This window comes from Orbicella franksi, chromosome 1 (genome assembly GCF_964199315.1).
Source record: "Orbicella franksi chromosome 1, jaOrbFran1.1, whole genome shotgun sequence".
Lineage (NCBI taxonomy): Eukaryota > Metazoa > Cnidaria > Anthozoa > Scleractinia > Merulinidae > Orbicella > Orbicella franksi.
In genome coordinates, this window is record NC_138145.1 from 28,817,303 (window position 1) to 28,833,671 (window position 16,369).

At 38.6% G+C, this 16,369-nt stretch overlaps 1 long non-coding RNA gene across 1 annotated transcript in view; it reads left to right on the forward strand.

The window, feature by feature from the left end:
- Window positions 1-15,997, forward strand: part of LOC145501583 (uncharacterized) — a 54,307-nt gene extending 38,310 nt beyond the window's left edge. The window contains exon 3 of the long non-coding RNA XR_014051248.1: window positions 15,610-15,997. This is a non-coding gene — a long non-coding RNA (uncharacterized LOC145501583). The remainder of the gene's footprint in view (window positions 1-15,609) is intronic.
- The last annotated feature ends 372 nt before the right edge of the window (window positions 15,998-16,369 follow it).

Consider the following 16,369-nt stretch of genomic DNA (forward strand, 5'->3'; position numbering starts at 1 on the left):
CGCCAAGGTATAAAAAGTACTTTAGTTCCTGATTTATAGAACGAGCTATAGTAATCTTACTGCTGAATATTTCAAGGAATAAATTAAGACGACTTTTGAACGATGTGCTCTAAGTTATGCTAACGTGCCGTGCCGTGTCACAGCTGGTGACGAGCCAAAAAAGGCAGCGTTGAAAAGGATTGTGAAATTGATAGGACAGCCACAAAAAAATATATGATTACAATAATAGTTTGAAATAACTCGTAGAGTACTAAAAGACATGCTTTGTGCGATCAAACTTTATGTTCTGTTTGCTCTGAAGCAGTTTAATCGATGATTTGGTACATTAACTTTGACAAGCTGCGTCGAAATGGTATTCAAATATAGCATAAAATTACTTAACAAGAATAATCCGGCATTTGGCTATGAATTTAATCTACGTTATGGGTGATTATGAAGTCAGATTACCAGTATTCATCCTTTTCTTCTGGGTGGAAATATAATCAAGATTTTTTTGGCTATTCCACTTGCTTTTAGGTGAAAAAAAAATCAGCTGACAAGTAAATCTTTGATTGCGCTGCATTAAAAAGACTCACTTCGAAAACGAGATACCTCGTTTTACCTGTAAGTGTACCTGTTGTTCATTTCCAACCTTGTAAAGTTGTTAAACGTTTTAGCATTCTATTTAACACAACTTCTATTCATGATTAGCCAACGCTTTCATTTTGAAATGAAAAACGCTGCTGCTTAGCTTAGGCCTATATTTAAGATCAAAATCGACGTTATTTCCTATATCAGCATAACAGAGAAACAAAATTTTGTCGTCCAACAACTGTCATTTCTATGAATCGAAACAGACGAACAAATTCAATTTCCGTCAGTGTAACAAGTTCTTTTATGAATTAAAATTCATATTGGAATCAATCTGTTTTTTTTCTGTTGTACGAGAAAAACAAAATGTTTCATTTTTTAAAATGATTTTCGTAAGAAAAGTGAGTGGCGCGGGACGCTAATGGTTAGTGCTCTGGATTCCGGATTGAGTGGTCCAGGTTGGAGCCCTGCCTAGAGCCATGGTGTTGTGTTCTTGGGCAAGACACTTTACTCTCACAGTGCCTCTCTCCTCTCAGGTGTATAAATGGGTTCTGGCGAATTGTTGGGGCAACTAGTTACAATGCCAGGGAGTAGCCAGTGGTGGACAAGAATCCCATCCAAGGAGGGGGGGGGGAGGGGAGGGGTAGCAGGCAAGCCACTTCGCCACGGAAACTGGATGGAGCTAAGTGCCAGGGCTATGAGCCAGTTGGGTTTAATAAGAAGCTTTACATTTCCTAAGAAAAACTGAAGAGAATAAAGGGAACAAGCGATCACGCAGATAGTATCTCACGTATATGCAAACAATTTAAGGCTGTTATGGACGCACATTTAATAAGGAGTATTAAGGAACAATTTATCCTAACGATTTTTTATGTTGCTTTTATAACAAAAAGATCTGACTTCAAATTTAACAATTCTGAAGTCTAAAATGCCTCAAAGTATTCATGCAGTCAAAATTGAAAATTGATTTTCACTATTTGGTTCAACATGGATTAATGATTGCATCTGAAATCAGATAAGAAAAAGTGCACTTTTTTATAGTACGACAAATGACGCAGTTGTTCGAATTTCATACCAAAATATATTTTTATAACCATTTTCACCATTACATTAGTTTCTACCACAGTTATTTCTATAATTGCAGGAGCCGGTTGCGATTTTTAAACCCGCCTACATGATTGTTTTTAATTAGTATTATACGACCCTCTTAACAGTCAACGTTTGGCTGGCTCTAGAGGGTTTTCAGTAAAATGATATCGTACAACACGCTTTATTTCACTAAAACCCGCAACCGAATAGGACAACATTTAATAAGGTCATGGTAAAATTCATTATAGTGACGTAATTTAAGAATTGTTTGTAGGAAAAAATACTTTGTATCTCAAATGCATGAAAATCTGGATAGTCGGCAAAAGCTAATCGTCTCATACACATACAAGTTTCTTTTTTTGTCAAGCACTCTTCTAACTACTGCCATTCTCGATCCAAGAGAGTGAGATGTTATTGGTTATTCACCAAGAACAACGACCTGTGGTCGCCTTCTATTTTATCTCAGTGCTGATTAGCTGATGAAAAAAAAAAGGTTTTTTTTGAAAAAAAAACAAAAAAAACTGGAATTTACCACTGTCAAGCAACGGAAATAAAAACTATTTAGTGGATAAAGTCAAGAAATTGCAATGCTATAGAAGATAAGCCAAGAAGACACCTTCAAGTTTTAGGTCTCTGCGTTTTCCCAAACTTCAGATTTTTGTCGAAATGTTTGGCGCAAATTTATGGAGCCACCGCGGTCCACCAATATGGCGGCCGGAAAATAGTATAAACATCTGAAACTTACTTTGGCTATCTAGACAACTTATTATCTGAACTGAACCAACAAACCTGATTAACACAAGCACTTTTCCTAATACTACTAACTCCTAAAATGGCTATTGTGTATATAGCTGGTTTTCACATGACGTCACTAAAATTCGAACTACAAAACTATTGATCTTACTGAGATTTTACTTAAATGATGTATAAGAGCAGCTGAAAACTAATATTCATAAAAAATTTTCGCTCCGAATGGGTTCTTGGTTGTGATAAACTACGCTTGAATTTCTAAGCTTTTGCGTGACGCGGCATTTACATGACGGCCTAGAGAGCTGTCATGATGGTTAAAAAAGTTACTTATTTCGGGGAACTTGGCTATCTGAACAGTTCACGTCTTAGAAAAAGTATTATTTTAATTTTTTAGAGTTCCTCGAGGGATAAATTCACGCTTTTGTAGCAAAACTCAGTGACAGATGTTTCTGATGGTTTCCGGCCGCCATGTTGGTGCCAATACGGATGGGCACCAGCATGGCGTCTCCATGCAAATCTCTATAAATTTGGGTGAAAAATTTCTCCGCATATCTCGCATAAGAAAAATTGCTGTGACCAGAATTTTGGCGAGAGTCTTTGCATATTTACCTTCTTTCATTTCCCAGATTCTAGACTTTATCCATTGACCGGTTTTGATTTTTATTTTGATCTATTTTGAATTGCGTGACACTGAAAACCAGCAATTTTTCGACAACGAAACGCGATCGTAGCTTTGTGTCACGCACCGCCACAAGTTGTAAACAGATATGAATTTAGATCCTCTTATGCCTGATGAAGATAAAAACTTTCGTGGCTCCTTAGTTTTGGAATTTGGAATTTGATGACTTCATGTGAAAACGATCTATAGCCAGAGAGGTCGAGATTCCTGAGGCTGTCCAAAAAGTTCGCGTCCTCAGAGGGAAGATTGCAGCATCCAAAAACACAAACAGGGAGAGTGGCTGAGGGAATTAACTTCAGTGATCGTTATTGTTAAACTTGAGGTGTTTAATCAGGAGTGCTCACCGGAGCCGATATACAAAATATCCGCTCCGCAGGGCTCAGTGCGCTGGCTGGGATTCTAGCATTGGCATGGAACTTGCTGGGCAGCCCGCTTCAAAACAATTGCTTGCTTACTGGTTTAAACTCGGAAGCTTATCCTAGCTGGAAAATGCGCATTTTTGGCATGAATCTAGCTGGTAAATTTTAATGTGAGGTTTTCCCTGGTAGACTAGCTCCATTACCAGCCGCCACTCTGGAAAATTAGCCCCGGGAAATTAGCATGCACTCATCAACCGAAGGCATTTCGCGCGAAGAATGGACTCAGAGTGCCGCCTAGTGATATGGTCACTTAGGATTCGTCTATCCAGGCATGCGCTGCGTCATATTACACAGCAGTTATATGACCCCTGTGTGACAGCTGAGCTGTCGACTTTGAAAGCGAAAACGTTGCTATTGCAGGCACGGTCACGTCCCAGCCAAAGCTTTTGGCTACAGCGCTCTACAGAGTCGGGAACGGTTTCTTAATAAGAGAGTTGATTTTATTTCAACAAGGTAAGTTTCCTGTGCTTTCTCTTGTCTGTTAGCTGTGTAGTTTCAGACCTACTCTGCTATTCTGTATTTGCCGTTATTGTTCTGACCAAGTTGGATAACAATTAATTTTATGTGTATTATCCCCGAGCATTATCTTCTTGGTGTGCTTTCCGTTTAGACAACCAGATCTTCTTTGTTGTTTAACACATGTCGAAAATTCTTGATTTAAATTAGTTGGCTATTTTTTTCTTTCGGTGATCTAGAGGAACCGGATGTTTAAATCGAAAGCCGAAAAGTACTTTTCCTGCTTCTCGTTTGCAATTGAACCATGATCTTTCTCCACGGGACTGGCGTTTGCTGTATTTTTTGACGGCTGGCTTAGGTCTCAAAAATGTCCACATCAAAGAAAGTGCTCTTTTGATTATCGCTTGCAGCACGTAAGAGACGAGCCAAAAAGATGAAAATTGAGAACGACTTCTGCTTTTATTTTCATTGTCTTTTTTTTTTTTTCAGCACATTATTTACTACATCCCGTTACCGCTCTCTATGGCATAAGCCTCCATCACCGAGTAATGCAATATTAAGTATCTATTTTTTTCTCGTGTTTTTCTGTTAAACGGAGAGAGAGATCAGAATCAGCTCCTCTCTAGATTGCTGGGAGTCTGTTTTTCTCTCGAAATTCAGCAGGGGTTAGGAGGAATGACGCTTTAGCGTAAAGGGGGATGGGACGAGGCATGGGCGCGGCACGCACGAGAAGAAAAACAGACTGCAGACTCTTCTTATGTTTTTGAGGACATTCACACTTGTCAAAAACAATCTAATTAACCAATTAACTAATTAAAATCAGCGTTATGTTCTAGCGTTATGTTCATGAAATACCAAATGTTTTTGTCGGGCGAATTTCGCAAGCAGAGGTTATTCTTCGATGTCGTCCACAAGAGAAACACCTAAGAAGCTTGCTTCCGTTCTTAAACCGAAAAACGCGCCATGCTCTGGCGATTGCTCTAGACTTTGTGAATGTTTATTTAAGCCGAACAATGGCATATACAACACGCAAAACAACCAAGAGTTGCGCGTAAACAACTACATTTGAATCATGTGGTGCCAGAACGACCAAAAGGAGGAATAAACCTATACATCGAGCTCGAGAAACGTAAGCTCGATCAGATAGCTGCAAGAAACATAAGAATGTCTCCAAAGAAACGTATAGCTTACTTGAAGTAAGGCTGCCGTGTCTCCGTAGGAAAACGGACGAGGACAAATTTTCCGCGATAAGAATCTACCTACTTTACTTACAAACAGTTCTAATCATAGCCGGGCTCGGCGTCACAATATAGAATGCAGGTAAACAACATTTTCACGGTAAATCTAATATTTTTCCTTCGAAAGCAAATACTTGGAGACTTAAAAACATATCTTACAATAGAAATGAGCCTCAAAAATGCAGAAACACATGGCAAATTACAGAGGTGTCAATCTCGACGAAGCGACATGCAGATAACAGAGGCCTTCCAAGGGGGGTAGTCTTGTCGCCTTGTCGCATCCTTCTGTGTACCTTTGTCGCCTAACCAGCGGAGGAAATTGTCGCTGTCGTTTCCCTGTACAAATTCATATGTCGTTGTCGCTACAAAAATTTGTCTCTGACGTTTCTCTAAAATAAGGCCGCTCGTAATCTTAACGTACTAATTTTGGCGAGTATACATGTGACGATTCAGGGTTATTTCGGCGCTATAACCTCCAATTTTAAATAAAATGTTAAACATTTTTGTAAAACTCTATTTTTGATAATAACCATCAACAAAAGTTCAATATTCCAGAAGTCTACATCTATGGTAATGGGGCTTAGGGCTAAATGCTATGACGACTTCAACTGTACCCCGCGACCGACACATTTATGAATAAATATATTTTAAGCGGGATGATTATAAAATAAAACACACACGCATGCGCCCCAGTGCTAGATAAGGTCAGGTGTAGACTTCTGGTAATTGTGAACTTCTGGACAGCACTAACACTAAGAAAACCTGAAACTGGCTTTTGCACCTTCTTGGGGGTCTTGGCAGGCTTAGGTCGCTCAGGCTCAGAGTAAGAGTCAGAATATTCAGATGGGGAGTGAGCGCGTTTTCTCTTATCCATAATCCGCCTTTCGGCATTTTTACTCTCCGAACTAGACACTAAAAGGGGCTTTTCTGGTGGACAACAAAACACGAATACATGAGAAAAAGAGAGTAGACAGCTAGGACAAATTGTTTGTCCTTTCACATGATTTTATAGGTTACCGGCTGTTTGACGGTTTTATTGTAGTCTGATATGCCGAAATTATGATAAGAAGAGCGTACGTCACTTTTCAGGCAAAAGCGAATATTGGTCTTAAATTCTAAGATGCTGAAATATGAAATAAGGACGAAATTTTCACAATTTAATATTGTTGGTGTTAGTAACATTTAATGATTGCTCCGAAATTTGCGCCTTAACAGAATTGAGTATAGGCGTTTAGAACTAAGTAGCAAAAAAAAAAAAAAAAAAACATAACAGAAAGCAAGAGACACAAGAGATTTTGATTTCATGGCTAGAAGTCATAACATTAACCATTTTGACGCCTAACGTTTAAAAAAGGTCGATTATTTTTTTATCTTCATTTGATTTTGCTATCCCGGTCACCATGACCTTGTCATCTTGCTGTGAGCATTACGGACCATTACGGTGGAACATGTCATTCCCGTCTTTACCACAAGCTGTTTGCACGCTTGTACACTGCTCATGACCATCCAAATGAACATGAATGAGTCTGAACGTCCAGGATAGACTGGATAAGTATGAGGGTTTGCAAGTATTTCAATTTTGTCTCCATAATTTATTATCAATGACAGCAATGGTAATCATTAATATAGCATTCTGTGTAAACGTATTCGTCAAAAGGCGAAAAATAAACTTTATCTCCAGTGCACAGTCGGTGTACACTCACACAGACCGCAGGCTGCGAGCTGATCCGAACTCGCTGTTCGCCGTAGATGCTTCATAATTTTATGATGAATCGTCAATAGTATAATGGTCTATGATTGGAAAAAGAAACTGCCAAACACTGCACCAAGTTAAGGCTGAGAGATCAGTGTGCTGAGAAATAAATAAAGAATATCGAGAAGCAAAAAGACGCTCCAAAATCAGTATCATCTGTCCACGTGTACACAGAGTGCAGTGCAAAATTCTAGCTCGCTCATGTTCGCTGATCGCCTTATAAACTTAATGACTCAATGCTTCATCTATCCGATACGATCATCCATATTATAAAAAAGGATTGCCAAACAATGGTCAACAAAGCTAAATATTTAAGGCCGTGAAAACCGATTAACTATGAAAAGCGCCAACTCACCTTTCCTGTCTTTCTTTCTGTAACTCTTTTCCACCCTTTCCTTCTTTCTACTCTTCTTTTTGGTCTTTTTCTTGGCTTTCTTATGTTTGCCCATGGCAAACAATTGGCCGACTCTCACCCGACCTTAGATCACCTAAAATAACCTGAATACCCTAATAAAGGTCAATAAAAAGACCTGGCGAACTCGATAATGACGACAATCTCTGGCGCGTGACTCGGGATCGTAAGAAGCGTAACGGGTGACGTTGACGACCTTTGTTCCTTTCTCTTTGAGTTCTTTGTTTTACGGGATGTAATAAGAGACTGACTAGTTAACATACAACTCGTAATTCTTAACTCTTTGTAAAGAGTGTTGAATGATGGTTTGTTTTTGTTAATATTTGTACAACTGATCTACCATAAACGCAAACAATAGAGCTCCAAAAGAGTCACGCTGACCTTGTCAAGTCATGACAGTCATGTCGCCGTCGAAGAAAAAAAGTGCAGTTGTCGCTTTGTCGAAATGAAAAATGGATTGTCGTTTTCGCAAATTGTCGCCCCTTTCATGTCAACTTCTGTCGGCTGTCGGTACTTTGGTAACAAATTGTCGCCACATTTTGACGCAATGTCGCTTGTCGCTCAAACCCCTTGGGAAGGCCTCATAACAACGGAAATCAAGCAGACCTGTATGACCTCTTAAGAGCCAGTGCCCATAACTATGGACCAAACAACGGCACAAGTCGAAAAATCGATTTTGCTCATTTTTTGTCCATAGATTGGCCCTAGCTAGTAAACAAACGGACCATAGTTAGTTTCTGCTAATGCAGCTTTTTTGGGGAGAAATTTGCGAAAAACGATTTTGCCCCGATTGAGCTCAAAATCTACATCCTGTTATGCTAAATTTTCTGAAAATTTGATTGCTTTGCGCGTCGTACAGCAGCTACTTAAGAATCTTTCAATGGTCTTTACATTCAGCTCAGGTCTTCATGGTATGACTGAGCGAAAAATAAAATAAATCGAGGTTTCTTTTGAGCCCGAAACGAGATCGAACAAAAACGCAAAATATTACGATGTGTTGCAAACGAATTATAGCACTAAAATATCGCCATATTTTTCTATGGGCTATAACTTTAAATGCCATAAAAACACTTTCTACGGGTTAACTGTACACCCACCTGTTTGAAAATCAAAAAATATCTCTGGGCAAATGGTTTTAAGTCGCCCGCCTTGACCTGTGCTTCTCATAGATTTTTCCCTGAACGGCCGTGAGAATGTAAACAATTGCGTGACGCGGGCGGTCACCGTGAATACATAATTCGTTTCCAACAAACCGCAGATGGCTATCTTAGAACATTTGGGTGAAAAAAGAAAAACATAATGGACCACTTTTAACTTTAATATTTTGAAAGTCATCGCTTTGGAAATTTCGTTAATTAAAAACGTCAGTTAAAAGCAATTTACTTGGAGTTCGGGTGTTACTGCTATGTCGTTTTAAGCTGTCGTTCTTTCTTTGATCATTTTCATTACAAGAGCGAGTTCTAGAAAGAAAATCGTTCTAAGTTCATTTGTTAAGCGTAATGACAAGTTGATATTGTTGGCTTGTATTGTAGCCTTACGTGATCTGAAAGAACGCTACAGTGATTAAATTTGTATTTGTTGATTGATTTCGACGGATCGATTTTCGGTTAAACCTTTTTATTTGTACCAACACATTTAGTGCCTTTTCTCCTGCTAAAAAGTCGGAAAAAGTAAAGTAAACAAATCCTTAAAGTTTAAATCATAAATAAGAGGCATCGACAGTGCGAGTGTCTCGGTAAGCTGTTAATTTGAACAATTACTGTGCTGGACGGATTGCTTTCCAGGTTACGCACGTACTATGCATATACTGATGATATAGTTCATTGTGCGCGAATGTTTCTGTTTCAAACAACTGAAATGCTCAATGCTTTTTTTTCTTTTTTTCTTCAGTCTTAAAACTTAAGGTTAGAGTTAGGCTAAACCCTAAACTGTTTTGGCGGCCAACCTATTTTTGGCTAATTGCTTAATCAAATTATATATATATATATATATATATATATATATATATATATATATATATATATATAACTAACTGCAGACAGTACTGTTTCGGCCTTCTGGGCCTCATCAGTGCAGTGCTGAAGACTAGGAATATATATATATATATATATATATATATATATATAATATATATATATATATATATATATATATATATATATATATATATATATATTTCATTGAAACTCGCTCTTCCGTGACCGACTTCCGCGAACAAAACAAGATGGATGTTCGCTGTTCATTTAAGACTACAATCCTGGTCAAAAGTTTTGGGACAGTTACGGCAGATGACTTCACAGGCAGCCTCTCTTAAGACCAAAACCGCGCAAGCCCGCCTACCCCCCTTCCCCTGTCAATGTTGATAAAAATCTTGAAGAAAAAAAGTCCTTGACAATAGCTTCAGAATAGCCACGTTTCAAGAATTGTTCGCCTCCTAGAACAGTATTCTCGAACTAAAGAGACGAGAAGATAGATATTCACGTCTTATTCCAATAATAGCGATTTTTCAGCAATCGCGTTTGGTTCCAACACAACTGTCTAACCACTTTCTATTGTCCCTTTTCCCTTTTTTCCAACATCCGATCTAGTCTTTAGAATAGCTTCGTTTTCATGCAACATTGCTAGGGGGGAGGGGGGTCAATTGTACTTGCTTCTATTCATCTTTTGTTCTAAAACGTTAAGGACGTAGTTGAAATCGAGGGTTTTAGCGCACAAAAGGGGGAGGTGTCCCAACAACTTATGGCCAGGATTGTAGGTTTACACTAGAGGAAATTGTTCCGGATTCGTGATGAATTCGGAACGTTTCAGTGCCGGATTGATTTTCCCGTTTACACAAAAGTGGACGAATCCGAAAAAAAAACTCCCTGGAATTTAAAGTAGGAACTTTGAATCCGAAAACTTTTGAATCTGGAGAGTTTTGTCGTGTAAACGATTTTCTCTCGAATCCGCATATTTTTCCGCCTGTGATCTTTTGAGTTTGCGGTGGAACGAAAATGGCGGATTACATGATCCAGTCGTATACGTAGTCGAGTCGTAGGCACATTGATGGCCATTTGATGGCGGTCGCTGGGTGATTACCTCGTGCTGTTTCAGGTGTAGGTAATCACTTTTATAATGGGTAATGCCTAGGCTCGATTACCAGCCGCTGTTCGGGAAAGGAGCCCGCGCTCCTCCCCCGAACTCACGGCTGGACTCGTGGACTTCACATTGTTACTTTCAACCAATAAGAAATCTGCCTGCCTGAATCGAGCAGGCTGCATAAATTAGCTTTCTCCCAGTAGCAAAAAAGTTGTGCGATATGAAGTGCGATCGCATTAGTGGGACATTTAACTAAATACCGTCAACTGATGAAATCTTGCCTGATCTAAACCATAGTGGCATATACAACACGCAAAATAGTCAACAGCCTTATGCGTTAGAATCTATATTTGAATCATGTGGTGCCAGAATGTCAGATAACGAACAAAGTCAACGAAGAGAGGGATAAACGCAAACATCGATCTCAAGAAACAAAACACTCAGTCGAATTGATGTGCACGGCAGTCTTCTTGAAGGGAAGCGACACCAGTCTCTGACGAAGCCAGACAAAATTAAATTTTTAAATGAGCCGAAGCAAAGCGAACTAGCGAAACATAAACATGGTGTCAACAGCACGCACACCATACAACATCATGTGCGTGACCTTTGACATGACAGTTGCTACACCATAGTCAAACAGCTCTGCTCTGCTCTTCTATAGAACACAAAATGTAATGTCCTTCCCCAACAATAATGTGAAACAAAATAGGTTGGAGGGCCAAAATTAAAAGAAGTTGCGAAAACGCCACAAATTTTACGAGCCGTAGGCGTCATGTGGGCCTGCCTATGATTGTCATCAGGTGACATTTCCGGCCACCTGAAGCGCCGCAAGAATTAAATTATGAATTTACGTCACAGACATGCTTTGTCGCTCACGCGTCCAGCCGTCTCTTCTCGGGAAGGAACGTAGACCTGACTCGAGAAAGCGGCGGAAATCGAGCTTAGGTAATGCCATACTCCTCAGCAACCCAATTTATACTTTACTGCGCAGATGACGACGATGACACGATCGAAAACCTCGACGGTTCTAGATATTAAGTAAAGACCAGAATAACTTCCTGGAGGGACCTGACATGATGGACAACAGTACCGTGGTCAGCGAGTTGAAAGAAAACTTCAGACTGTCTCAACCTACCCCTAGCCTTATTTTCGGAGGCATTTTGTTTCTCGTTGTCGAGGCAACAAACTGCTTGTTAACCATTCCATCATGAATGTGCCCGGAGCTATCGTCGTGTGTAAACGGTTAAGAATCCGAATATCCTTTCACTGTAAACCCCTACTAATCCGAATACCCTAAAATTGATGAATTCGGGAACTTTTACGAATCCAAAAATACTCCTTTAGTGTAAACCTAGTCCTAGATCGACCACTGTAATGTTTATTTGTCTACCAGTGTTATGATCTGCAAATTTCAGTTAATTGATCAAACAACCAAAGTAGAAAAGATGGAGTTTTTCCCAGTATGATTGAAACTTAAACGCAATTTCTTCCTGGGCTAATTCAATTCAAGAAATTCCAGATTTTCTAGCTGAGTTTGAGCATATTGTGTAGGTACAAATTTTCTACACAGCTAGAAGAGTTGAGATGCCATCACGCAGTTAGTAGTTTATAGAAATTAAGGTATTTCCACTTGACTTTATTTGTCAGTCAATGATTCAATTGCCATAAACCATAGAGGATTGGTTAAGTGTATCTCTAAAACTGCCACTATATTGTAAGTTATCAGTGAAATCAATAAAATAAACAAGTGTTAAAATTATTTCCCGGAGTACTGTAGAAACGTTCTTTACCAGGGATGTCGTGGGTGTTGCAATGCAAATGAAAAAACATATATATTTATACTAACTTAAACAAAAAAAAAAAACAAAACATTTTCCATTATTTTATCCACACAACGTTTCAAAAATTGCTTTCATCGGATTGCTGGAAACGAATATTTTACTCGAGAGTGGCTATCCGCGTCACGCAATTGTTTACATTCCAACGGCGGATTTTGGGCAAAATCTATGAGAAACACAGGCCAAGGCGGGCGACTTGAAACCATTTGCCCAGAGATGTTTTTTGATAGCCTAACAAGTGGGTGTATATTTAACCCGTAGAAAGTGTTTTTACGGTATTTAAAGTTATAGCCCATAGAAAAATATGGCGATGTTTTTAAGCAATAATTCTCTTGCCACACACTGTAAAATTTTGCGTGTCAGTTTGATCTCTTTTCGGGCTCAAAACTAACTTTGATTTATTTTATTTTTCACTCAGTCATACCACGAAGACCTGAACTGAATATAAAATCCATTGAAAGATTCTCAAGTAACTGTTCTGCGGAGCGCGAAGCAATCAAATATTCGGAAAATTCAGCAAAACCGGAAGTAGATTTTGAGCCCAATCGGGTCGAAATCGTTTTTGGCGTATTTCTATCAAAGAAAGCTGTATTAGCAGAAACTAACTATGGTCCGTTTCTATTCTTACTAGGACCTATCTATGGACAAAATACAAGCGAAATCAATTTTTCGACTTGTGCCATTGATAGGCGATTTAGGTCCATTTTTGTAGGCATTCACTCTTAAACATTTTACCATAGCACAGTCTCTATACAGCAAGAAGTGCCATTTACGTCATTTACAGACACGAGTGAAGCGACAAAAAGGTCGAGTGACCGAACAGATAATGGCAAATGTACAAATGTACAAATGTCACGAACCGTAAGAGTCGTGTAAGCTAGTCAACCCAATTTTACATTGATAATCAGGATGATCCGCTATTGCATGGTTCGAGACTCTTTGTTATGCTTCGCGCGAAACTTATGACGCTTTCTTTTCCCTTCTGTCAACTATCTGTCATCGGGCACATATTGACCAATTAGGTACTCCGTTGTTGGACTGACGGAGGGTTTGAAAAGTTAAAAAGAGTCCGCAGACGGTTTTTCTCGTATCGCCTTCTTCCCCACTCGGCCACCGCCATACTGCCCTTTTACGTTCGCGATGACTAAACATTCGTCTGAGTGACCCTAAGAGAAAAAAACCGGCTGCCAGCAGACTAGCTCCTCTCCGTTAGAACATCTGCTTGTCTTTGTTTTAGAAAACCGCCAGTTAAAATTAAATTTTAAACATGACAAGTTTCAGATCGAGTTCTGTTAAGGACGCGAACTTGCAATTGTAGGAGGGATAATAATGTTTTGTATCCACACAAGTGTTTAATCGAAGTTTGAACTCTATTCTATACGAAAAAGCCAAGAATCTCACGAGAATCGATTATAAACTCGATAAACTAAGCAGCTGGTAGGCGGCTTATTGACTTGTTGAATGAATGCGCAGAATTAATATTCATCCAGTATAAGAGCCAGACATTTGTCTATATGATTGTGAGCAAACATTACATCTAACTTGAATATAAAAAGCTATTAACTATTTTAATTAAGTGGGCGATTGAACTATCGCTAGCGCGATCGATCAACCAAACAGTCCGATATATAATTACATAACGTGTTAAAACGCTTAGCAAAAGAAACAACCTTCATAAGATATAGTCCTGTTTAAAATTATTTATGTAAGCTTTTCCCATACAGTCGGCTATAAAACATGGACAAAATGTTCCATGATTTCCATCCAAACGTTAACCTATTAAGGAAAATTGACGTATAACGCCACACTTATTTGTGTTCACAACATCTGTCATACGCAATAATTCATCTAGGTACCAATAAATATCACAAAACTGAGCCTTCAATTCCTGTAAGATGTTTGTATATTTGTTTAAAATGAACAAGAGCCTTTGATAACCATTAACATTAATTCGGTCTTAACGAAAGGCACGTATCAGGTAAAGTGATCTGCATTTGTTACATCTCGATCGATGACACATTTGGTCCCATTCCTCTCCTCGCCCCCATTTCCCTTCTTCTCCAGCTGCTATCAGCTTATTACGCTTCTGTCGTGTTGTTGGGTATGTTTATATTTTTCCTCTTTCCTGTTCGCTGCGATTATTTTATTGCTTGAAGTTCCCTTGTATTTTATCTCATGGAATATTCAGGTGAGCATGATATGTGTTCACACCACAAGCAAATCCTGAGGTACAGAAAATTTTCTGTGGTTTCAACTGAATTGTAGAAACGTAAATGGAAGTTTAGGAAAGCAAGAAATGCTATGAAAACAAGAAGTCGTAAGCGATTGTTTCGACAATTTTTCCGTGTTCTCCCCGACTTGCACGAGTTATAGAAACACAGCTTTTAGTTCGCGTTCCTCTTTTAGCATTTCTTGGGTATCTTTCTCACCCGATTATGGAATTTACAGTCACTTTGGTGCATATCATTTATCTGTGTCCCAAGTCTCTGAAAAGCGAAACATATAGCAATGGAAAAATTGAATTGAAAAGTTTTTTTAATATCAAAGGCACGAAAACTTTGTAATTTCAAGGTTTTAAAGGGATACTGTCTTTTAAAGGGATACTGTCGGCTGGCTGATTATGGAAAGTTGTATTTCCTGCAAATGCCACCAATAAACTGGATGAAAAGTCAGAGATTGTACAGAGCAAAATAGGACAAGTATTTTAGGGAAGAAGCTGGATTACAAGGATGGAGAAGAATTACGGTTGACTTTGTGACAGGATATCAAGAAATCGAAATTTACATTCCACTGAAATTTTGAATCTTGAAGTCCTTGTTTTAACTCTTTATTCGAGAAACCATAACTCAGACCTTTTAATTAAATGCCGATGATTAGAGGATTTGAAATAAGGAACCTTGTTAAATAATAATTAAGGTGAAATCCTTTGCCCAACTCTTGCATTTGACGACTGATTGGAATACTTTACTAGATGATGGAATTAGGAACAGTTCCAACATTTTTACTTCTAAAAGACGCCTTAGTGTATTTCTTAATTTTATTTTATGATTTGTACATTCTTAACTTTAACTCTTTGTAAATATAGAACAGCTAACGTTTTCAGACTCTTAACTCTAAGCTTTTTTGGTATGCAGGGCTCCTCTGAAAACCCCTGTTAAAATATCTCTATTATTACGTAACGTTATTACACTCTTGGTGCGCTTTTTTAATCTTACCTAACAAGTCACATCGTTGCCCCCTCCCCCTCCCCCTCCCCCTCCCCCTCCCCCTCCCCAAGAATCTTTGATTGGCATTCTTCCAGTTAATTTGATAATCATTTCTCCGCAGAAATGGCAATTAACAAGTAAAAGGCAACAGATTGTGCGACAGAAAAAGACTTCTACATCATGAAAATGCTCTTCTTAGTGCTCTTGCTCCTGTGGAACGATAAGGAAGGTGTTCACGCGACACAAAGTAAGCAAACATGTTGTGTCGATATGCCATCTTTTGTAATTGTCGTAGTTGATGGTAACAGATATAGCGGGAGACGAGGAGTTGTTGTATGAAAAAATTAAAATTTAACTAAAGAAATGCAGTAATAGACAGCTTCGAACGACTAGTAGATTTATAGCAAAACAGTTAGATTATTCGTTCTCGTATTCTATGCATGACAGTTGACAGCTGCGCCTCGGTAAACTATCTCGCGAGAGAAATTTCAAACTCATAATCTAATTCTTTATTGTATATTAAAGCTTGTTATATATTAATTTAAAAAAACTCAGCCTGTGCTATGGTAAGGAACATTGTTTGGAATACAATTCATCCAAAGTGTTACGATATTGTGTTTACCTTACGATTGCCATTGTAACGGGCCTTTGATGACTAAGATTCTCGCCTTTTTGTATGCTCTCGTGAGTTGTTAAAAAAAAAAAACAAAGAATTCTTTTTTCAAATTTTAAAAGATTTTCAAACGCCTCGTGAAAACAGTCTCCTTTCAGGCATGATTACTGATCAGTTAAATTTTATAATGTAGACAAATTAAGAGTGAATGCCTCATAAAAATGGACCTAACTCGCCTATCAATGGCACAAGTCGAAAAATTGATTTC